This window comes from Neomonachus schauinslandi, chromosome 8, assembly GCF_002201575.2.
Source record: "Neomonachus schauinslandi chromosome 8, ASM220157v2, whole genome shotgun sequence".
Lineage (NCBI taxonomy): Eukaryota > Metazoa > Chordata > Mammalia > Carnivora > Phocidae > Neomonachus > Neomonachus schauinslandi.
Genome location: NC_058410.1, coordinates 37,981,231 through 38,001,464, shown reverse-complemented (window position 1 = coordinate 38,001,464; position 20,234 = coordinate 37,981,231).

The following is a 20,234-nucleotide window of genomic DNA, read 5'->3' as shown; positions in this document are numbered from 1 at the left end:
TTTGCTGGCAACTTTTTAAAGAAGTTTTAAAAAATGCAGTTCTCTAAAGTGTGTTCTGCTATCAACTATATGGTTTTAATATCTCTCTTGTCACTTTTGGGAAGAGATGATCTATGTCTGCCACATCCCAGCCCCAATACCTTCTTGTGATCTTCTCCTGGTGATGCAGGACCAGCCGTTTAGAAATTTTATTTATTTATATGAGAGAGAGAGAGAGAGTGCATGCGCAAGAATGAGCCGGGGGAGGGGCAGAGGGAGAAACAGACTCCCCACTGACCAGGGAGACCAAAGGGGCTGGGTTTGATCCCAGGACCCTGACCATGAGACCATGACCTGAGCTGAAATCAAGAGGTGGACACTTAACCGACTGAGCCACTCAGGTGCCCCAGGACCAGCCTTTTAAATGATGCATCCATTAGGCTATTTGTTGTTGGGTTCTTTTTTTAAGATTTTATTTATTTATTAGAGAGAGAGAACAAGCAGGGGGAAGAGCAGAGGGAGAGGGAGAAACATACTCCCCACCAAGCAGGGAGCCCGACTCGGGGCTCAATCCCAGGACCCTGAGATTATGACCTGAGCTGAAGGCAGATGCTTAACCGACTGAGCCACCCAGGCACCCCCCCTTTAGGCTATTTGGAGTTGCAAATACAGAAAACCCAAACCAAGTTGATTTAAAAAAATAAAATAGCTTCATTTCTTTGATCTTATCTCAGTTCTGCCCTTGTATTATTAGCTTAGTTCTCACACCAGCTTTCTTCACGACAACAAAATGTCCTGCAGTGGTACCTGGGACTATGTGCTCCTTTATTTATGTTCAGAGTCAATGCTACATAGGTATATAAATTGTTTTTTTCCTTGCTTTTTTCACCTAATATCATGTCTTGGAGATCATTCCTAATTTTACATCTAAAGCTGCTTCACTCTTTTTTTTTAATGACTGCATGGTACTCCGATGTATGGAGATGCCTTAATTTATGTAAGGAGTTCCTTAATGATGGACATTTAGATACTTTAATTCTTCGATATAGTGATACTGCTACAATGAATATTCACAAATACATGTTGTTTAGCACAAAGGCAAATATGTCTCCAGGATAAACTCCTTGAAGTACAATTGCTAAATGAAAGAGTACATGCATTTTACATTTTCTTAATATTTCACTATGGAAAATTTCAAGCACATACTAAATTGGAAGATTACAACATGTAGGGTGTGACGTCCTTGAACCCACTATCAGCACATGTTCAACCTTGTTCCATATCTACTGTTTCACTTTTAAAAAGATAACCAAGTCCATAATTCTTTAATATCATCAAAGTATTCACACTTCCCTGATTATCTTATAATATGTTGTATAGCTGCTTAGTTCAAATCAGGGATCAAACAAGGTCCACACACTCATTTGGTTGATATGTCTTTTAAGTTCCTCTTAGTCTTTAGGTTCCCCTACCCTCCTTTTCTAGTTCTTGAAAGTTTTTATTAAAGGAACCAGGTTGTAGAATTGTGCCCCTGTCGTGTCATTAGACACATTCCTTTGTCTCCAGCATACTAGCAAAATGTTAGTTAGATCTAGAGGCTGGATTAGGTTTTACTTTTTTGTTTTTGTTTTTGTTTTTGGCAAGGGCATTTTATAGGTGGTGCTCTGTACTTCCTATTAAATCATATCCAGAGGTACATACTTTTGGTTGCCTCTTTTTTTGTGTCATCATTATAATCAATCAACTGATCAATAATTGGTATTATTAGCTTAATCCATCTCTTATAAATTGTTCATCAACTTTCTACTTAATAATTTTAGCAGCCCTGGATTATCATCGTCTAAGTCCATTATTTCATTAAGGGTTGCAAAATGGTAGCATTCTAGTTCTACCATTCTTTCTGCATTTATTAGTTGAAAATCTATAAAGAACATTCCTTTATTTGGTTACTCTGAGGTACAACTTGTTTATGGAAAGCAATATTCCTGATTCTTTTCCATTCTTTCCCAGTTATTAGAATAATGGATTGGCTCTCCAATATTGTTAATATTATCCTAATATGTGCTCCCTTGGCACATACACTGTGATCTACATACTATTTTCCTCTTAAAGAAACTAGGGCGTGAAAAAATGTCTGATTCCAGGTTTGGAACAGGAGGTCCCAGATAAAACAGGAACGTGTCATAGCAAAAAGAATGAAAGCTTTCTAGGACTCCTGGAATTGTATCAAAGGGACTCCAGAGCCAACTTGAAGGAAATCCTACTGGCCAAAGATGGAAACATTTGAACACACAAAAAAAATAATAATTGCAATGAATAGATATACAAAAATGTATTAAAATCAATGAGTTTATAAAGATACACTTAAAAAAACTCATGTGTTACCTTTGGAGGATGCATTTTTTTAAATTTCCGTAAGTATATTGCAGGCTTCCTAAATAGGACAATTATCAATATCATCATCATAAAAATCTCAGCAAAAGTCAAGCAAATAAGTGGAATTTTATAGAGAAAGCAACGCAATATGAAGATTAGCAGAATTTAAAGCTTTCTCAGCAGTCTAAGTGAAATCTTTGACATGTTTGTTTTATATTTGTATGTGTCATAATTATATCTCTTTTATAACTTATCATTTAATCAGAAGAGGGGACTTTATTCTTAAATGGCAGTTCCTAAAGTTACTGAAAAAAGGAGAACATTTTTAGATCCTCTTATTCTCCAATTCACTGGAGTCACTTTCACTGGTTGAGAAAACTCACCTGGCTTTTTTTCTATAGCTTATGGGTCAGTTATGAAATAAAAAGCAGCTGGATAAAAACATTGAGATGGAGAAGTCCTTAGGCCTGGACCCAGGTGGACTCCTACAAATTCTACAACTTGGTAAAGGCAGTCAACCTCTTAGCTTCAAATCCTCTATCAATATGATGGAGGAATTGGGGTAAATGTTTTCTAAGGTCCCTTCCAAATTTTAGAATGTGTTGGTTCCGTGATTTGTGCCTATACAAGGTGAGATTGTAGAGACAAAACTTTGTCAGTTGTCTAGAAAGAAAAATATTTTGATCAAATATCCACCTTTCGGTGATGCCTGCCTTCTCCATGCTCTGCCAGGTAAGACTGGGTTTCAGAAGATTTTCTTTCGCTTCTCTACCCCCATTCCTTTACACAGCTGCTTCCTGCCCCCCTCAAGAAGTCACTAACTCCCTTTGTGTTCAAGTTTCTCCATCTGTGAAATGCAAGGCTGAGTGCCCATCAGCCTCCCAGGGGTATTCTGTGTCTGACTCCATTACAGAGCATTCACTATACTGAGCATTATCTACAAGCTAAGTTTGGCATTTCCTTCCTTTCCTTTCTTGATCATAATTTGATCCTAACTTCCTTGGGAGCCTCTTGTCTTTACAATTTGTCAGTAGTTCTAATCCTGTTTTAACATAATTTAGAGCTATGGTGATGCTAATGATGTCATTGATAATGAGCTGGGGATTGCCAAGAGCCTTTTAAAAAGTGTGTTCTAATAGTGAAGAAAAGAGTCCAAAAGCAAAAACAAAACAAAACAAAACAAAAAACCCCACAGCAGTAACATAGGAAAAAGGGCTCATCTACATAAAATAATTTACACAAGACAGGGTTGCCAGATAAAATACAGGACACTCAATTAAATTTGAATTTCAGACAAACACAGAATAAATTTTTAGTGTAAGTATGTCTCATGCAAGGGACACATCCCACATCCATCCTAAAAGGTTTTTTGTTGTTTATCTGAAATTCAAATTTAACTGGGTGTCCTGTATTTATATTTGTTAAATCTGGCAACCCTAACAAGCTTTCTGTTCAGCAACTTCTGTCGGAGATAAACTGAGGTTCCAGTGTGCAGCTGGGCTTTTTATAGATCTTCCAATGTTAAAGAGAGAAAAACTCCAAAGTTGATGAGGAGAAGAGGTTGAAACTTCCCCATAGTTTTACTGTTAAAACATATGTGGGAAAACAGTAGATACCATCATGCTGAACTTAAAATGTCTGTGGATATTTGGTCCTAGGATTAAAAAACAGAAAACAAAACACAACAACCAAAAAAAAAAAAAAAAAAAACCAGTTGGCATTCTGAAAGAAGTTGCAGTTCTTGTACCATAGTAGAAACAGCGCAAAAATTTTCTAAAGGTTATAAAAATTGTCGTCTTTGAGGGATTCTGGAAACAGTACTGATAATGAAAGGAGGCAGTATTTTCAGAAAGACTGGTTTTAAAGCACATAGCGCCAGGATAAGGCTGCACAATAATGGACACGGACTCTGTGATCACTCTACTGAGGACCGTGTAATAGTCACACGGCAAAAGGCCCCGGCGGGTCTCTACTTGTCCACATGCTCACTGATGCTCCGCATGCCACCTCAGAGTGCCATCTGTGACATCTGTACCCTCAGGGCCGAACTATGAGAAATGCTCAATTCATTAACGAGTGTGACAATTAGAGAATCAGCTCTTTACTTGCTTTGCAAAAACAAAAAGGATTTTTCTCTAATGTTCTTCGGCAAATAAAATGACAAGGGAAAGATGCAAAAAAACTGTGAAGTATGACTGTCGTCCAGTCCAGTGTTATTCAAAGTATGTTCCGTTGTCTAGTGCTGGTCTGTGAGCTATTTGTCACCATTCGGCACCAGGAAAATTACAGAAATGTAGAGTAAACATAGTATCCCACAGAATCATATCAAGTCTGTGGAATTTAGTAATGAAGAATCAGGGCTTGCATTTTGTGTGTCTTTTTTGTTATTGCTGGCTTCACTTTTCTAGTAATTTGCTTTTCTTGTATTTCCCAAAGTGTCCGTCACTAAAGGACTATTACATTGCAAAAAATGAAAGGCACACTCTTAGTTGTGCCCTTTAAGACAAATAAGAGCTACAATAGCTTAAATTAAAATCATTATATTTATAATTCAGACTTTCAATAATTAGTCAATACAAACCAGTGACTTTCCTGGACATTGCAGATAAAGTGATGAATAAGACAGGTAAGAACAGACAGTTCTGTGGTTCCTGCCTCCCAGAGTACATTCTGGGACAGGACAGATAATAAAATCACAACAAACTGGGAGAAAAATACAATATGATATGGGAACACACTGTAAAGGACTCTAAGCCAGTCAAAGATTCTGAGAAATATTCCCAGAGGAAATTGCGTAAGTTCTGTTAGGTATGACTAATCTGAAATTCAGAGAAGAGGTCTGAGCATTCATTCATCTGGAGATGTTACTTTAGGTCTTAAGAATGGATGAAATTGCCAAGGTGGAAGATACTAAGTGAAAAGAAGGGAGAACTGAACCTTAGAGGTCTAACAGCTGAAGATGAATTCTCAAAGGAGATGGAAATAAAGTAGCCGAAGAGGTGAGGAAGTGAGGAGATTGTGGAGTGTCTGGAGCAAACAAAGAAGATTTGGAGAAGCAAGGACTGATATGGAACATTAAATTCTGCCAAGAGAAGAAACAAAACTGAAAGTATGCATATGGTTCACCCATGTGAAAGCCATTGCTTTCGGCAGGAGAGGCTCCTAGAAGCTGGTGGTAGAGGTAAGCAAGTGTTTCAGAAGCCAAGGAGCAGGGGGAAGTAAGAAAAAGAATACAGTGATGATAAGCAACTTTTTCTAGAAGTTTTACTGTGGAATAGAAGACAATGTAGGACTGTATTTGGAGGGAAATATGGGATAAAGGAAATTTGATCTTACTTTTAAGATGAGATAGCAAATATAAAGGCTGACTGTAGGGATGTTGTAGGAAACAAAAGCTGGGAGATAGAAGGAAGACAGTAAGGGGTTAATCAATGGCAGCTACCAAGAAGGCTGGACTAGAGGATTCCTGTGTGACTTGCTACTCATCCTGTTTGTAATTACAAACACCTGCTCTCTGCTAGAGTTTCACCTCCTTGAGGATAGGAACCACTTTTGTGTGGTTCATCACTCTCTACTTAGTGCCTGGGTTAGTGCTGGAACATTCAGATGCTCAGGAAATAACTGAAGAGAATAAGACACCAGTAGAGGGTATGTGTCTTTGACACTTGGAGAGGCACCTCCTCCTCCCTGATTTGAAGGCATGAAGGAGGACTGTGAGGGCAAGGGAGAAATGTGAAGGATTTTCCAACTGATATCTTTTATTATGTCTCTGAAATCAAAGAGTAAAAAAAAAAAAAATAGGGAGTTGATAGGGTAGAAGAGAATGATGTCTTGAGACCACTATTGTGAAACAAGACTTACAGATAGAGAACCAATGACGAGTAGCAAACGGCAATCTGTGAGGAAAACACAACTAAGTTGTGTTAGATGTTCGTACATGGAACACACTTCTTTGAGTCAGAACTATCAAGGAAATCATGAAGGAGAAAAAACTTCTGGTTGACCCTGAATATCATGTGTAGGAGAAGAAACAGGCTGTGGGATTGGGGAAGCAGCATGGGCAGAAGTTCAATGATAGCATTTGGCCTTTTGGAATCTTCAGGAACAGCGGCTATATTGAGCTGAAGTTCCCTTTAAGTATTGAAATGAAGGAACTAGGGACAAGGAGCAGAGGTGGGGAAAGGCAGTGGAGATTCATGAGCATCCTTGGCTATTTCATAAAATGCCTATGTTGCCTTAATTAAAACCTCCCAACTTCATGCTAAATTCTTGTTTGTTTGAGAGCCATTGGCTTAGATGATGGTGATTTGATCTCTTGGCTGTTAAGTAAGCCCCAACAATATCTTTCACAATATCTCATTGCTCTTTATTTTGGACTTTCCTGTCAAATTTCACAACTTCCTTTATAGTCACCTATTTCATACTGCTGGTATACCAGATGCTCCCTTAATTTATTGGACCTTCAGTTCCCATGACCATTTTTTTTTTTTCTCTCTTTTTTTTTTTTTTTTATTCATGAGAGACAGAGCGAGAGAGAAAGGCAGAGGGAGAAGCAGGCTCCCAAGGAGCAGGGAGCCCGATGCGGGACTCGATCCCAGGACCCTGAGATCATGACCTGAGCCGAAGGCAGACGCTTAACCATCTGAGCCACCCAGGCGCCCCATTTTTTTTTTTTCTCAATTGGTCCTCTACTGATCAATTTCTGACGAGGCTATACTTCATTGTTATCACTTCAACTAATTTCACCAGTACCCTCAATTTCTAGACTATTTAGTACCCTCCACCTACGTATTTTAAATCTTGCCTCTATCTGGCAATTTGGCTTTTCTGCGACTGCTGAGAACTGATGAAGAAAATTGCTCCACTATAGAGGATGAGAGTGTTCACATTCACATTCACATCCAAATGCTGTTTGGAAATCTTCCCATCTTGACTCTTTCTAATTTCCCGTGGTATTTCTATTCCTCATTACTTTCATCTTAATTCTTGCCATACTATTATTTTCTCTCAAAAAGCCAATCCCTAGGTTTGCTTTTTTTTTTTTTAAGATTTTATTTATTTATTTGACAGAGAGAGACACAGTGAGAGAGGGAACACAAGCAGGGGGAGCGGGAGAGGGAGAAGCAGGCTTCCCACAGAGCAGGGAGCCCGATGCCGGGCTCAATCCCAGGACCCTGGGATCATGACCTGAGCTGAGGGTAGATGCTTAACAAATGAGCCACCCAGGCACCCCTATGTTTGCTTTTTGATTCAACTATTACTGCCTGTATTCATTTTCTATTGCTGCTGTAACAAATTACCACAAATCCAGGGTCCTAAAACAACACAAATTTTTTTTTTTAAAGATTTATTTATTTATTTATTTGACAGAGAGAGAGAGAGAGAGAGAGAGAGCGAGAGCAGGAACACAGCAGGGGGAGTGGGAGAGCGAGAAGCAGGCTTCCTGCCGAGCAGGGAGCCCGATGTGGGACTCGATCCCAGGACCCTGGGATCATGACCTGAGCCGAAGGCAGACGCTTAACGACTGAGCCACCCAGGCGCCCCCAACACAAATTTATTCTCTTAAATTTCTGAAGGAAAAGGTCTGAAAGCAATTTCACTAGGCTAAAGTCAGGTTTGGGCAGGGCGGGTTCCTTTGGAAGGCTCTGGGGGAGAATCCATTTCCTTGCCTATTTCAATGTCTAGAGACTTCCTGCACCCCTTGGTTCATGGCTCCTTCCTTGCACCAGTTCAACCTCTTGTTTCCACAGTCATGTCTTCCACTATTCACTTTGAGCCTCCTGCCTCTGTGTTATAAGGACGCTTGTGATTACATTGTGCTGATCCAGATAATCCAGGATAATCTCATTACTCTCAAGATCTTTAATCACATCTGCAAAGCCCCTTTTTCCATGTAAGGTAACATGTTCAAAAGTTCCAGGGATTAGGACAAGACACCTTGGTATTATTCTGTCAACCCCACTATCTCTTCAAGAATTTTGCTTCAGGGAGTCCCGTCTGTTCTCCTGCATCCTAACTATTTCCCTGTCTGCTGGATCTATCCTCTCAGCTAGTAAACCTGCTTAAATCTCTCTTATTTTCTTTAAGTACTGTCATTGACCCCCTTTTCTTTTTACTATGATAATCTAGTTGTATGATCTTATTCAATCCCTAATTCTATCTATTGCTTATGAAAAAATGACTTCCAAATTTTTTACTTTCTGGTCTATCCAACTGCCCGGCATGTCCAAAACTGAATGCCAAAGCTGCTTTTCTCCTTCCTCTAATTCCTGGCTCAGTTATTGGTTTCTCAGTCAGCTAAATTGAGTGAATAATTTTTTAAACTGTACTCTTCCCCCCACCCCCGCATTTAATTGTCCACTGTGCTGGATATAATTGTGGATATTTTCTTGCTCAATATCTATTCCAATCTCCTTTTACTGTTCTTCCTGTACTAAAAAGGCTTGAAAATTAAACAATGTCATTTCCCAGAAGCCCTTGAAGCTAGATCTGACAGTGATTCAGATGCAGTTGTGTGAGGCTTGATTAAAAATTGAGTTTAGAAGGAAGAGAAGCAGGACACTAGGCATACATTTTGCTAGTGCACACTAAAACAGATAACATGGTTGTTCTAGCAACTTCCAGAATCATCATATGATTTTTATACTCAGAGCAAGAGAAACAACTCTCTTGGCAGACTAGTTTTGTTGTGACAATGAGAATTATTCCTGGAAGTTCAGGCTAGAATCTGATCCTTTAGCCCTTTCAAACATTCTACAAACCATTTATACCCTGTTTAAAATATAGAACAAAAAAAAAATCTTTCTGCTTAAACTGGCTATAGCGGATTTGTTCTCTGCAATTGAACCCTGCCAGATATAGTTACAAAACTATATGGGTGTTTATTCTTAAGTATATGTTAAATTGGTTCATGCCTCTCCATTGCCTTAGTTCAGGCCTTTACAGTTTCTTGCCTGTTTATCACTGGATGAACTAATATCTCCCCACATGCTTTAACTGCTTCAAAGATACTTCATTCATTGGGATTACACCCCAAGGTCTTTATCATGGTAGGCGAATTCTTAATTTCCCAGCTCCTGCACATCTATCTGTCCAGCCTCACTTCCTACCAAGCTTCCATGCTCATTTTATGTCCTAACCATCAGATTCCAAACACAACTCACTGGGTTGTGCCTGTGTGATCCCCCCTCTGTCCATCTTACAGATATCTAAGTTGCCTTCAAGGTCCAGTTCCAATATTCCCTTTTTTTGTAAAACCTTCCTTGGCTCATTTTGAAAAAGGTAGACCTCCTCTTCTGTGTGTTACACTATTATTTATCTGCTTCCATCTGTCTTCTGAAGGTCTCATTTAATTCTGGAACCATGTATATTCATCTTTGTATTCCTGTGCCCATCCAGGACCTGAATCCACATGGTAGATACACCCTCAATAAATGTTTAAATAATGAAAATATCAGTTACAGAAAATGGAATAAAACAGGAGAGTAGCAGTTCATTCCCCACTAGCAACAAATATTTATCAAGTGCCTCCTAAGTTAGAGTCTAGAAATATGATGGTAAAAAACATTCTTTCTTAGAGCTTATAGTCTAGGTGGGAAGATAGTTAAAAAACAAATAAAACATTTAAAAAATGACAATTGGTAATAAGTACCTTAGAAGAAACAAACAAGGGGATGAAGAAGAGCTGACACTGAGATTATTAAAGGGAATTTCAGCATGGGAGTGACCAAATTAAATTTGTATGTATCCATGGTTTAAAGGGAAAGCTCACTAGAAATTAAATCCTTTGTTAAGTTTCCTTGTATCCTCCCTGGAGCTGAATGCTCCAATTGGTTGCCTTATTCTCGTAGCCTTGGGCTTACCAAGTCCTCATAGAGTATACTTTCTCCAGTATGTCATCCCTTTTTGGTAAACCCCTAACCTTGCTTTGGAAGCAAGTTTCCTCCCTGGTTCCCCAAGCTTGAATGTACTCAGTCTAGAATAATGTCTTCGGGCTTCTGTAGGACAGATCAGCATGGGGGCAAGTCAAGTCCAGACCTCTTTCAAATCTCCATGTCCGTGTAGATTATATGTATGCCTCTCAACTTCCTAGTTGCTTAGTGGATGTTGGTTGGATGGCTTTCTCTCCTCTCTCTCCCTTTTCTCTCACACACACACACACTTACATCTACCAAAGTTAAATGTTAATTCTTAGGGTTTAAACCATAATAAAACAAGAAACTTTTTGCTCAAGGGCTTATAATATGCAAGATTGTCTCTCTCACAGTAAAACTAGTACTTCCCATTGTTACTGAGCACCTTCTATGTCCCAGGTATATGCTTCATGCTAGGGATCAGAAACGAGTAACAAATAGTCCCTACTTTCAAATACTGAGAGTCTCATCTACTTCAGAAAGATCTTTTGCATCTCGAATCTTTTCTCTCCATTTCTACTGGCACATCCGTCTTCATTGCTTACCTGGAACAGCTTCCTCTGGCTGCCTTAAGCTTGAGGCTGTGTCTCATTTTCTTCTCTAGCCTTGTTAAAATGACGTTATTTTATTTTTAAAGTCTGTTTCCCCATCTAGACTATGAGTTCTTTGAGGGAAAGTATCCAGTTTTGCTCACCTTTTCTAAACCTAATTCAATACAGAGCAGATAAGAGGTTCTCAATAAATTTTTTTTAAATTTTTATTTATTTATTTGAGATAGAGAGAACATGAATGGGAAGGGGGAGGGGCAGAGGGAGAAGGAGAAGCAGGCTTTCCACTGAGCAGGGAGCCCGACGCGGGGCTCTATCCCAGGACTCTGGGATCATGACCTAAGCCAAAGACAGACACTTAACCGACTGAGCCACCCAGGGGCCCCGCTCAATAGAAGTTTTCTGAATCAGCATCTCTTTAGCTCAGAAAAGACCATCCAAGTGACAGTGAGTGACTTTCCAAACTCCTGTTAAATATTTGAGGCAAATATGAACCATCTCTTTAGCTGGTGGGATAACTGAATTTTTAAGAAGAGAAGCTCAGCAATTGCGTGCAATTGTAGTCTTCTTTCAGAGTTCTTTTGTGTGTAAAAGAACTCCATAAACAGTAAAGAATGATCTTTTTGTAAATGACTATCCTTATTATGCTATCCCTGAGACATAGCTGTGGGATAACTTGTGTCTTAAGTATCCCCATTTCACAAATGCAGATCCTGAGAAATACATTAGTGAAAGAGCTTTAGCCAACCAGCCACTCAGACCAGGGCTCAATTCTTCTGATGCGAGCAAGCACCGTGAGAACTCAGTAATTTTATATATATATATATATTTTTTTGAGTTGCCAATGGCTTTCCTTAGGCTCCCTACCAATGGCTAAAAGAACCCAAGGGGAGGGAGGAGTCCAGTGACTGAGGCTTGACTCCACTTCTGACTGGATCTGGATTAGCTCAAAGTCCCAAAGTCATGATACTTTCTATGTCAGTTGTTGGTCAAGTGAAATAATACATACTAAATTCTACAGTCTCTGAGAACTCTGTGTGGTGCCACTTCTATTTTCTCCCCAGGCCTTGTAGATCACTTGTGATAGTCACTGTGACTTCTCCTGCCTTTATAATACCAAATTGGAAATGATCAATTTAGTGCAAGGCACTATGAATGCTAAATGCTAATGTTATATATATTTACAAATTTATATATGATATAAATATATAATATATATGATAAGACTATAATAAAATAAAAAAATAAACAAAGTAGAATACAAATATGCCAAAGGGACAAGTGATTCCTCTATTCCAAGTCTCTTAATAGTAGAAAAAGAACTGAGCATTTTTGTAGCTTCCTTTCTTTTTACCACTCCAAGCATAAAATAAATATAGAGATCTAAATACATGGCTAAAAAAGGCCATTAAAACCTGAACCAAATGCATTTGTACCCAAAATAACTGAACCTTTGCCTTTCAGTTATATAGATCCTATTCTATTAGTCCTTTCCTAAAAAGATCTGTACATTAAGTTGCTAACATTTGAGTGGTAGCTGAAGCCAATTTTGAACTGCATTTCAGTTCACGTTATGATGCTTAATTATGGCTCAGTAAATTAACATCAAGTGAATCCTTTCTTAGAGATTTGAAAGATCCCACACATGGGTTTTTAAGAAAAATCCCTTTAACCTAGCCCATCATTTCTCATCTGGCCAGTGATGTTCAGAATCCTGACCTAACTCAGAATCTCTTCTCCACAATGATCTGCAGAAGAGAGGGCATGGAGGGTAAGTTTTTAAGCTGAATGCATCGAGTATATTTGGAACTTTTCCCAAAGGGTTGTTACACATCCTGCTCTCCTGTTTGCCAATGTGATCACGTAAAGCCTAGTGCGTTTCCAAAGCTTTAAGACCAGCCACAACTCCTTTGTGAGGCCAAGAGTCCCAGTGCCCTGCTACCCCACCCCGATTCAAGGGCATGTCCTGGGGCAACGCCTGTGTCCTTTCAGGCTGAAAGCCCTATTTGTCTTCAGTTCCGCCGAGACCCCAGAGACAGAGCTGCTTTGACAACCACCCACTCTCTGAGGGGGTCACCTGTTGCCTCACCCAGGTCAAGGGAGGTCAGCTTCTCAACAGGAATTTTTTAAAAAGAGGCAGGCACGGGTCTGTCCATAAAAGGATCTCTTTGAGGTTGGTGAAAAAAAAGAAGAAGAAAAGCAGGGCATTTTGTGTTCCCAGTTAGACCCTCTGGAACGAGGCCGCCTGAGAACAGGCCTGTGAGCAGTTCTTATTGGAGGACGGCCAGCAGAGGCAGCCCAGACGATTTTCACAGGACCTCTTGCTGCCACCGCTCCCCCACGCCAGCCTAAACTGGAGTCAGGGCGGCCGGCTCCCGGCCCCCCCCCCCCCCCCCCCCCCCCCCCCCCCCCCCCCCAGCCTGGGCGGCTGCTCAGCAGCCTTGGGCTTGACTGGAGCACCCGCGGCCTCCCGACAGGGTCGAGTAATTTAGGGTCAAGGACAGGAAGCCAGATTTACACACACAAGCAAGACGGAAAACTGACATGTGCTGACGACCATATGGAACCTTCACTCTTCTTTGCCTCCTTCCCTTGAACTGTAACGGTCATGAAATCCACCCCGAATCCCTTTCCCACACGACACCCTTTTAACGCAATATACCTGCTGAATAAGAACTCGGGCACGTTTTGTCGCGAGTAGCAGGCCCGTGCGCCGTGCCAGTGACTGCCATTTATGTGCCTTTGCCTCCTCGTCGTCCCTCTGGAGACCTCGGGCACATGCAAGGGAAGAGCCCCGCGGGCCGGGCTTGCCCAGCGTGGGAAACCAGGGGCCAGGGCCAGCGTGGGCAGCGCTCCGGAGGCTGTGGGGAGGAGCCCCAGAGTTGCTGCACGCTCATTCCTAGAGAAGAGAAAAGAAGCCACCTTCTCCTCCCTCCCTCCCCCAGCATCAAAGGGCCCCCCAAACAGAGGAGAGGTGCCTTACAGCTCAATGGAACCCCAGTGCTTTCTCCTCTCTCCTGCCTGCCCCCACTCCGCCACGACAGCCATGAATTTAAAAGGAAAGAATTTGAGACAATCTGAGCGTTCAGAACATATGAAATCAGAAAAAGCTTCGGGCCAGATTTTCAGGGCTAACCCTCCCCTCCCCCCTTACTCCCAAATAGCTAAACCTCCTCTCGCCTCCGAAGGTTGTCTGAAACAAGTATTTTCTTTACTGCACTGTTTGAAATTTGCTGTTTCACTTTTATATTTAAAAAAGAAAATGTGGTGCGCCTGGGTGGCTCAGTCGTTAAGCGTCTGCCTTAGGCTCAGGTCATGATCCCAGGGTCCTGGGATTGAGCCCCCCATCGAGCTCCCTGCTCAGCGGGAAGCCTGCTTCTCCCTCTCCCACTTCCCCTGCTTGTGTTCCCTCTCTCGCTGTGTCTCTCTCTTTCAAATAAATCAATAAAGTCTTGAAAAAAAAATAAAAGAAAATGTGAATACTTCTAGAAAACCCTGAATATGCCTCAGTATTTCATGCCTCAGTCTTTGGGCTCATGCTTTGTTTCTGTCTCCACAAGGCGAGGATGTTATCTTGCCTTTCTCCAGACCTAGTTCAAATATCCCCTTCTCAGAGAAGCCTCTGCGTGTCCTCAAATACTCCCTCTTCTCTACACTCTGTACTACAACTATTCTATACCCTGTAAGTACAACTACTACTTGGTTTTAGTGATCTTTTTTAGCTACTGCCAGTGAAGCGTGGATTTTAAGGCTCTTCTCCAAGCACTGCAGCATGGAAACTTCACCAACATCCTTAACCCAGAGCCCCTGTGGCCACGCCCAGGCATTTGTAGGGTGGTTGGAGGACACTGAGGCTAAGAACTCCATGAGCTGGAGCTCACAACCTTGACTCCATTTGATCAATACTCTCCCAAGCCCGTCAGTGGCTGCAAGCAACCCAGCTCTAAGCAACCAAGAAGGCAGCGCAATTAAAGGCAAATCTACTCACTATCGTGGGGAGTGGAGATTTGGGACCATGGCTCCCAGAAGCAAACCTATCCAAGAAGATCCAGGAGGAGGGCGCCTGGGTGGCTCAGTTGGTTAAGCAACTGCCTTCGGCTCAGGTCATGATCCTGGAGTCCCTGGATCGAGTCCCTGGATCGAGTCCCTGGATCGAGTCCCTGGATCGAGTCCCTGGATCGAGTCCCGCATCGAGTCCCGCATCGGGCTCCCTGCTCGGCAGGGAGCCTGCTTCTGCCTCTGACCCTCCCCCCTCTCATGTGCTCTCTCTCTTTCATTCTCTCTGTCTCAAATAAATAAATAAAAAAAAAAATCTTAAAAAAAAAAAAAGAAGATCCAGGAGGAAAACAAAAGAACTCCAGCATCATCCACAACACAGCCTCTTGTGGCACCAAGTCTTTATTAGATTTGGTGTGTGTTCTTTTGGAATCTGCACATGTTTTATTGTTGTCTGTGCAAGCCTGAAGCAGTCTTGTCTCTCGCAGCTCGCTCCCTCCTCAGAGGCTGATGGATGCCAGTTACTGTTTAGCTGCTGGTAGGATGCTATTTGAATGAACCACATCTGAGGACGCTGGTGCTGGTAAAGCATCTTTTTAGTTGAATAATGGAAGACAGCACATTTGGGGGGGTGGAAGTCATGCAGTGGTAGTTCAGAAGGAAGACAAAGAGGAAACAGACCACTGACTCTGGTGGGAACCAGGGTGGTATGTGGCATCCCTCACATAGAGACAAAGATCCCAGTAAATCACCACAATGCCAAACAGAGGGCCCTGACAGACAAAATGGAACCACATCCCTCCTTTGTCCAACATCGGAGGGGAAAATCAGAGTATGTGCTTATGTCATGCTCAGCCAAGAGAATTAAAAGACATGTTTAATTTCCCTTTAAAACGCATTTGAAAACTTCCTCAGGTGAAGAGAAAGAGGACGCATGCTTCTTTTGTACTGCGGTGACTGTCTCAAGCTGTCGAGATATTTCCATTCCAGATTTACTTATCTCCCACTGCACTCTTACTGGTTAATTTGTCCAACTCCTCAAAGGCCACCTGGAAGTCTCCAAGTTGCTCGTACCTCTTCCTTTTCAGATTCCAGTTTCTTCTCAGCAAGCTTCGCTTCAGCACAAGGGCCCCCCTGCACAGCTCTGGAGCCTGCCAACTCCACTTTGGGTGGTTGCTGCAGGGATGGAGAGCAGCCCTCCCTCTCTGCTGATTCATCTGGTCATAAGTCGTTGCGTGACACCACCGAAGGAAGTGAGTGCTTGATGTGCATGGTTTTGTGCAAAGTTCCTAATCAGGGGTTTGTTGTCTTAATCCAGAAATAGGGAAGGAAGGGTAGGATACCCCTGGGCTTTTCTGTGCCTCAAGTTCCCAGATATTTTATAAAAACACATTACAGAAACCAGGGATTTTTAGGCTATTGCATAAATTGTAAGAACCTCCTGAGCTTGTCCTAAGCTCCACTTCCCTCTTCTTCTCCCTCAGATAGCTCCCTGAGATGTCTCAAGTTCAGCCTGAACTGGAGATCAGGCTGAAGAGAGATAAGGAATCTTCAAAGATTACTTAAACAAAACTCATACAAGGTGCTTAAGATCTGCTGAAGAAAACAGTATTCTTTCAAAAGTACAAATAAAAAGTTCATGAAAATGTTTTATGAATGAAAGGATGTTAATGCCTATAATGATGAGAAATTACCTTTGGAAAAATTCAGGTCATGGCTTTGACAAATAAAGCACGAAATATATACTTTAGCCTCATAATATCCCATTAGCTATCCACAGGAGGTACAGTATGCATAAAGAGCCAAACTGATGCAGAGCTCCCCTCAAATGCTGGAAGTGGAAAAGTACAGAATATTTTTCAAAATAGAGCCTTGTGTTATAAAACTCTGGGGTGGTCTTCCTCAAAGCAGTCCCCAAAAGACTCAAGATGACTTTAGGACATAGTAAAACCTAAAACAAAGGAAACCAAATAAAATCTGCAGAATCATTACATGGTAGGAAGCCAATTTCAGGCTGGGAATTTAAGAGCTGTGACCTCTGGCCATCCCTCATGCCATCCTCTGCCCTTGAGACCCCGAGTCTTGTCCCCATATAACATTGCCTCTCTGAGGTGCCTTGGTGACATTCATCCATTCATTCAAGTTTTCAATTTTTTCAAGAAATGTCTACTTGAGTGCCCACTATTTCGGTGCACTGTGCTAGGTATTGGATTTACATGCATTTCTCACAATCCCACCCTACAAAGTAGGTATTGTTGTTTCAACCTACAGAGGAAAAAACAGACTTCAATTGGTCAACTTTCTCAAGGACACACATCCATTAGGGGATTTGTCTGGAATACAAATCCAGGTGCTCTGACCCCACACACAGGTTTTAACCACCACAGAACATTAAATATAGGCATAACCAGCCCTCCGGAACTTATACTCTAGGGGAGGAGACAAAGCATGTCCATGGGCAGATACACCCCACGGCATTGCGCTATAGAACAGGAGCCTGAAGTTCAAGGAAGTGGACTAGGAGGATGAAATCACCAATGGCTGAGGTAACCGTGGGTAGCTTGAGAGGGAGGTGGGATTTGACCTATGCCTTGGAGGATGGGTAAGATTTTATAACTGTATTGTTATCATACCTCAAACCTAAATAAAACAGAAAAACCTGTGATCATCCTGCTCTTTCTTTTTTTTTTCTTTTTTTTATTCTTATGTTAATCCCCTACATTACATCATTAGTTTTAGATGTAGTGTTCCATGATTCATTGTTTGTGCATAACACCCAGTGCTCCATTCAATACGTGTTCTCTTTAATACCCATCACCAGACTAGACCATCCCCCCACCCCCTCCCCTCTAGAACCCTGTTTGTTTTTCAGAGTCCATCGTCTCTCATGGTTCGTCTACCCCTCCGATTTCCCCCGCTTCATTCTTCCCCTCCTGCTACCTTCTTCTTCTTCTTCTTTTTTTTTCTTAACATATATTGCATTTTTTGTTTCAGAGGTACAGATCTGAGATTCAACAGTCTTGCACAATTCACAGCGCTCATCCTGCTCTTTCTTATGCCTCAGTCATGGAGTGATTTTTTTTTTTTAGCTGCCCTTCACCAAGTCTTTGGCTAAAACATTTGAAAAGACTCCTGAACTCATTTTCTCTTCTCTTCCTACAATTGCCAAATTGGCTCAAGACCTGGTTAAGGCTTACCTGGAATACCTCTGCATTAGAATTCTCTCTCCTCTGCTGCAGTGCTCCTCCCTGCTTGGGCAGGATGACATGACCTTCCTACTCACTGCTGGGATTCAAGGACTAGAAGAGCACCTGCCAAGGCCAATAGGAAGTTCATGGGATGTGCCAGGCATGTAGCTTATGAGGACATACTAGGACATGTACATGATCTTTACCTGGATAAGTGATGGAAATAAGAGCAGCAGCCTGGGTTATTGACCCTCAAACCATTGTTTTGGGCCTGAGGGGGATTAGGGGCAGACAAAGACCCAGTTTACATCTTCACATGATTTCACTATTGTTGCGAGCCAAAGCGTAGACACATGATGAAACGATGCTACAAGGTCTGCAGAGGCTGAAAGAGTGCCATGTATTAGGCCTGGAGTCGCTGTCCTGAAGAGAGAGGTGTCACTCACAACTGAGGTGGCCCATTCCCAGAAATTCAGGTTTGAGCAAGAAGGTGAAAATGATCAGGATTTAAACAGGTGGAAAGAAGCATAAAAGGCATTTCAGGGGAGAGAATAACATTCTAGCATTTCTCAAAGTGATATCAGGAACTATGTCATTAAAAAAGAGGTAGGAGTTTGTTTGTTTTTTTAAGATTTTATTTATTTATTCATTTGAGAGAGAGAGAGAGCATGAGCAGGCAGGTAGGGCAGCAGAGGGGGAGCAAAGCAGACTTCTCACTGAGCGGGGAGCCCAACATAGGGCTTGATCCCAGGACCCTGAGATCATGACCTGGGCCAAAGGCAGACACTTAACTGACTGAGCCACCCAGGCACCCCCAAAAGAAGTAGGAGTTTAAGTGTTTCAAAGGGTTAAACACAAAAGTGAACTGATATCTTCCCCATAGGATCTTTTAGAAATACTAAATGGTAATGTGTCCTGTGAGAAAAAAATATAATTTGCAAGCTTCTGCATCTTGGAAACTAGTATTAAACAAAATGCTCTGTTTCTATCATATATACATATATCTATATCTATCTATCTATCTATCTATCTATCTATCTATCTATCTATCTATGTGATGTATGTACCTATATGATATATATGTGATAATATTATATATTATCACATGTAGCATGAAAGTCCAGAGGAAGATCAGGCCTCAGAAGTGGTTGATTCAGTGACCCAACAATATCAGGTAAGACCCATGTTCCTTCTACATCTCTACTCTGGTATCCACAGCACTGAGGCTGGCTTTCCTCAGTTGACCATCAGTAGCTACTGGAGCCAACACTTCCCTGTTCACACTCAGCAGGACAGAGAGAAACTTGGTTCTCTTTCCTGGAAGGTTCAAGTAAAACTTACCTTGTGTCTCACTGGTCCAAACTGATTTAGGCTTGCCTGTCCTCAAATTGATCACTGGCAAGGGGATGAAGATGGACAATGTGCACTACACACACTTTGGAAACATGGACCTTTATTCATTCATAATTTCAATATTTCATCTCTCCCTCCAAACTCTATTAGCTCAGCACCAACTATGCTTCCAGGTTACCAGTCTCTTCCCTTAGGAAGCTCACCATCTGGTTAGAGAGGAAGATAACGCTGCCCTGTAATTAGTGTGCAGAGGGCATTGTGGGGTCCAGGCGAGGGAGCCTAATGAGGACCTCACGGGATGCGTACCTAGCTCTGCCGAGAAGACAGGGGCCAATAGGAAAACCTTCCACGTAGAATGTGTATTTTGGTGGTCTCGGGGAAAACCCACAATCTGATGAAAGGACATAAAAAGAGAAGACATTGAGAAAGAACACTAGAGGAGGAGGAAGAGCACTAAGGAGATCAAAAAGAAAGAATGTTTCAAGGAAGAAGTGTAGCACCTAATACTGCAGTAAAGTAAATGAGAAGAAGAGCAATGACAACTTATGAAATGTCTGGCACAGTCAATTTTAAACCTCTTAACAGAGGAGGAAGCTGAGGCTCAAGTAACTTCCCCCAGAGCAGGTAACTAGTAAGGAAGGGACTGCTATCCTGCATGCTTGTGTCCTCCCAAAATTCATATGCTTAAACCCTAAACATTCATATGTTGAAATCACCTTGGGATGCGATGGTATTTGGAAGTGGGGTCTTTGGGAGGTAATGAGTTCATGAAGGTGGAGCCTTCGGGATGAGATTAATGCCTTTATAAGGGGAGCCCTGAGAGAGCTTGCCTTTTCTCTCTTTCTCTGCTCTCTGCCTTGTGAGGACCCGGCAAGATGCCA